Below are 5,458 nucleotides of genomic sequence, written 5' to 3'. Positions count from 1 at the left end.
AGTGACCCCTGAACAGTAGAACTAAAACTTCTGGTCACTATTCAAAGGCACTAAGAAAAGAAATATCTAGGGGTGAGGGGGTTTGAGCAACACGTGGAGAAAGCATCAGGAAAGAAGTATATAAAGGGGGTGAAGGCCGAAGAACAAGGGGGGGTCCGTAACTAAGAAAGAAATTAAGAATTGTAATCTTTAAGGAAGAAAGAGAAATAATAAAGAAGTAGTCATCGGCTCACGTCCGAGGAGACCCATTTGCAATTATCATTCATTGTTTACAAGTGTTTGTACACCAGAGCCTGTTATTAAGTTCTCAGTACCTTTAATCTAGGTTTCCAGCCCACGCTCTACAAATTTCATTGTTTAAGGCTCATTGGACCTGAGCCCTTAGTTGTCTTTGGGTCCAGGTGCAATTGTGCACTTACAATCTTTATGTATATGATAATAAATATAATTAAAGGACTTTAACTACCTAATAAAACACTAAACTTGGAAGTTGTAAACCATGTAAGGAAGTTGTTAATGATGTTTGTGAACAGGACTCTTGGTGATCTTGCTAGTAATTGGGTTTGCCTGATGATTTTTGTAACTTGGTTCTTGCAAAGTATATATCCGATTTTAGGTAGGTTATCTAGAGATAGTGAAATGTTGATAAAGATGAGAGTTTGGGGTTGCCAAAGGTTGTAATGCGGAGGGACAGAGTATGGAGACGGGTTCGATACATTCGGTTTGAATTGTGGCGTAGAAATGGATTCGGGTCTAGGTCCGTAAATTGATATATTTGTAGCTTTTAAAAAAAAAAAAGATGTTATTAATAAAGATATCATTTTTTTTCCGTTAACCACTTAGACAAGAAAACCTATTTATGCAAGTAAATGTAAAAATATATAGAGCTCATTTTGAAATTTTAGGGAAAAAAAATGCTCAGTTGAAATATCAAGGATAAAAAAAATATAAACTTTAAGGATTAATAGCATATTTCAAAAAATAAATTTATGTCAACATACTAATTTTAATGTTTTCTTTTCGGTGTACTTTTGTTGATTGATGTTTAACAAAATCTGTCTAATCTCTAGAATATATAAGTTGAGCAAGGCTTGAATCTAGTATTTCTATGCATTAGACGTGTTAAAATGTGGACAAATGGGAAATGGCATTCCAAAAAGTTAAAGAGGAACATTGGACTAAAGCTATTTCCTTATAAGCATGGCTCCAATCTCTTTTAGGCTGCGTTTGGTTCAATGGAAATTGAATTCCGAGTGTAAAATGAATGCAGGGGAAAATGAATTCCCGTAAGGAAAATAAAATCCAGGTGTTTGGTCTTACAATGGAAAATAGTCTGAAAATTGATTTTCGGTGTTTGGTAACATTCTAAAAATGCTATTTTCCTACCAATTTTTCATATTTTCTCAGTCATTTTCTTAATATCCAAACAAATTTTATTAAGAAAATTTCAATATATACCTTTAAAGAAACAAAAATCTGCTCAAAACAATTCATTAAACTAAAAAATTTGTTCAAACTGAGAGGGAGGAAGAGAGATCAATTGAAAATTGAGACTCAGAGAGAGGAAGGTCATGGGTCATGGGTCATGGGCGACGAGATCGAGACGGCGAGATCGGTCATGGGAGATGAGATTGAGATGACGAGATCTGTGGCGCCAATGAGCTTTGGGTCAAGAACGAGAACGACGGCGCCGATGAGCTTTGGGTCGAGAACAAGATCGGTTTTGGGTGGATCGGTCTTGGGTGGTGACGATCTAGATGGCGACGCCGGTGCTGGGGTGCGATCTCGATGGGACGATCTCGGCGGCGCGAACTAGACGGCGCCGGTACTGGGGTGCGATCTCGATGGTGATGCGATCTCGGTGGGACGATCTCGACGGCGCGAACTAGACGGCGCCGGTACTGGGGTGCGACCTCGATGGTGATGCGATCTCGGTGGGACGATCTCGACGGCGCGAACTAGACGGCGCCGGTACTGGGGTGCGACCTCTCTTCTTTCTCTCTCTCTCTCTCTCTCTCTCTCTGAGCGCCTGTGAGCCCGGAAATGATTTGAAGGTAAAATAGAACCTGCATTCATTTTCCAGGTCAAAAGGCCCCTTTTTACGGTCAAAGTAAATTGCTTTCCGGAAAACTCTATTTTTTATGCGCAACCAAACACACGAAAATGGGTAAAAGTATTTCCTGAAATCATTTGAAGTCCAAACAAACGCAGCCTTAAGTTCAACTTCAAAATCAATAAAGTTGCCTTCTCTTCGGCTCTTTTCAAGTTTTGAACTTGGGTTGAACCTTGCTTCGGCCCGTTTTCAGAATTCTCTAGCTGCCCAAGATCAATTGGGCTTTAGTGAGGTCATGTATTACTCGTATGTCGGCTCTATACTGAAGAGGGGATGCCACCCATGCAATTTGTAAAGAGTACCGTTAGGGATATTACCAACTCTATTATATAAGCTTTATATATTAATTTATCATAATAGTCTTGTTAATGGGTGCCCTGGAGAAATTATTAACCAACAATATTAAGAAAGTTTTAATATCGCTTTCGTGAAAAATACAAAAAATTGTTAAAAAAAAGTTATTTTTTTCCTTTTTAATTTTAATAAAAGATGTCTAAAAATGGTCCATCAATTTTTTAACTTTTCCTATTAAAAAAATTGAATTAAAAAAATTTCTGTTAACTTTTTCCTATTAAAAAAATTATCTTATTGAAATGGTAATGTGTGGTATCATTAACATGGTACATCAATTTGTTATTTTTTATAATAAAATTAGTGAAGATGAACGTAGGGACACAATTTATTAAAGTGATAAACTATGGTTGGAATAACATTATTTGTGTATGAAACCATCACTAGACATACTATCTCAACAATCAGAGATTCAAAATGTTCACGTTTTTAAACATGAAAAAAATGAATGAAAAAAAACGAGTCTTGACTCTAGAGTATCATTCAACCTCGGTAAAATTGATTTGCTAACACGTATCATGCATGGGATATAGCCATGACATTAACGCTTCGAAAAGACCACTTCCTAAAAGAAAAGTGCAAAATATTTAGGGAGCAAAATGGAGCAGAACTTACAACTACTTGTATGAATGACAAGTGTATGCAAGACATTCATGCCGTGCCTTCCAGCATAGGAGCAGTCTGGAGCAGCACTTAGGATATGAGAAGCCATGTCGTAGTCTTGTCTATCCACAGCGAGGAACAATGCGGATTCCCCAGCCTTGTTTTGTTAACATATATAGTGTTGTGGGCTTTAGGCCCAACTAGTTTACTTGTTTAGCACTCTTACTTGTATAACACTCTTACTTGTACTACACTCATATTTACTTGTACTGCACTTATATGCCTCCTATATAAAGGCACTCATGTATATTCTTTCAGTGTGAAATACAATACTATTGAATTCAGTATTTCTAACATGGTATCAGAGCCATTGCTCTGACCTTTTCTTCGCAGTCTTGTCTTTATTAGTGTAACTCCATTCTTAATATTGCTTCCGCTGTCACAACAACTGCCACAATCTTTCACCGTTGAACCTTCGAGTCTTCCAGACATCGTCCTCAGGTTCCGGACCTGTAGCAGCCGCCGTTGGGGAGTTCGAACACTACAAAGACCACTGCCTTTTCCAGCACTGCCGTGAATATTGCTCCGAAAAATTTTCCGAAGGTACCAAGAAGATCGTCTTGCTCAGATCTACCTGTTCGTGAAAACCTTACAGTCATCGGAGTCTCCACGCGCCCTCACGCACCGCCACTCGCCAGATTGATCCTGCTCACGTCAGCTTGCCACGTCATCTGCCACGTTAGCTTGCCACGTCAGCCTGCCACATCATCACTGACGTCACCTTCCAGCGCACTGCTGACGTCACCTTTGACCGTTGACCGTTGACTTTGACCGTTGACTTTTTCTGGAGTTGACTTTTTGCGGCCCAGGTTCTCCTTACTCAGTTTTTCGCGTAGATTTCATTTTTGCAATCCATTTTTGCATATTTTGCTTCTAAATGAAGAATAAGGACAGGTTTTCTTCCTTTTGCAACAATCATCGCAGACAATCTAGTAAACGCTTTTGCAATTTTTGCAAACGTTTTGGCCATAATATTGAGACTTGCTTTCGGCCGCAATAACCGAATGTTTCAGTTCTTCTCGCCACTATTGCTAACATTGAGAGTGTCCAACCAATGGCTCCCGTCTTCTACGTCTAAGTCTTCAGGTCGCACTTTCACCATGACCACAAACATGACCTTAAAAACACCATCGCCAATGTCATTCGTATGGTTGGTAATGCATCTTATTCCTCTTCTCTCAGCCTTTGTCCGGTATGTCTCCTTCCTCTTGGCTTATGGATTCTGCTTGTTGCAATCATATGACACCTCACTCGTCCTTATTTTCTCGAATTTAAACCCGCACCACACCCCCTCTTACTATTCGCACAAGCAAATGGTTCCACAATGTCCGGTCATAATATAGGTTCCGTTTCAACCTCCAACTTCTCTCGTTTCTCGGGTCTTTAATGTTCCCGACCTTTCTTACAATTTGTTTTCGTGGGACAATTAGCTGAATTGGGTTATCGAATCATATTTGATTATTCCGGGGTGTATTGTGCAGGATCAAGGACGGACGGAGCTAGGGACCGGTCCCGCAGTCAGGGCGTATGTTTCCCGTGGACAACCTTCGTCTTCCACTTATTGCTCCTGTTTCTATTGCCGCAAATCCAGTTTCCTCTATTCCTTCTCTTGCTCTTTGGCATGCTCGACTTGGTCACGCATCTTCTTCCGTGTACAACAATTGGCTTCTAGAGGTTTGCTAGGTTCGTGTCTGCTTAAAATTTTGATTGTGTTTCATGTCAATTAGGAAAACAACCAGCTTTGCCTTTCAATTCTAGTGAATCTATATCCACTGATATCTTTGACCTTATTCATTTTGATATTTGGGGACCTTCCTCTGTCTCTAGTATTGGTAGATCTCAATATTTTGTTGTCTTTGTTGATGATTACTCTCGCTATAGCTGGATCTTTAATATGAAACATCGTTCTGAATTATTGCAAGTGTATTCTAATTTTGCAAAAATGGTTGAAACTCAATTTTCTAAACGTATCAAAATTTTTCGATCTGATAATGCTCTTGAGTACACTCAATATGCTTTCCAAGCTGTTTTGCATTCCTATGGCACTGTTCATCAACTAACTTGTCCAGGTACCTCTCAGCAAAATGGTAGAGCTGAACGAAAACTTCGTCATATTCTTGACACTGTTCGTGCTCTTCTTCTCTCTGCCAAAGTTCCTGCTCCTTTTTGGGGCAAAGCTGCTCTTCATGCTGTTCATACTATTAATCGCATTCCCAATCCTGTCATCCAAAATCAAACTCCATATGAGCGCCTTTTTGGGTCACCTCCAGACTATCACCACCTATGCTCATTCGGCTCTGTTTGTTTCGTTCTTCTTCAGCCACATGAGCA

This window comes from Castanea sativa, chromosome 3 (genome assembly GCF_040712315.1).
Source record: "Castanea sativa cultivar Marrone di Chiusa Pesio chromosome 3, ASM4071231v1".
NCBI classification, from domain to species: Eukaryota; Viridiplantae; Streptophyta; class Magnoliopsida; order Fagales; family Fagaceae; genus Castanea; species Castanea sativa.
The sequence above is the reverse complement of the archived record's forward strand: the minus strand, read 5'-3'. Positions refer to the sequence as shown.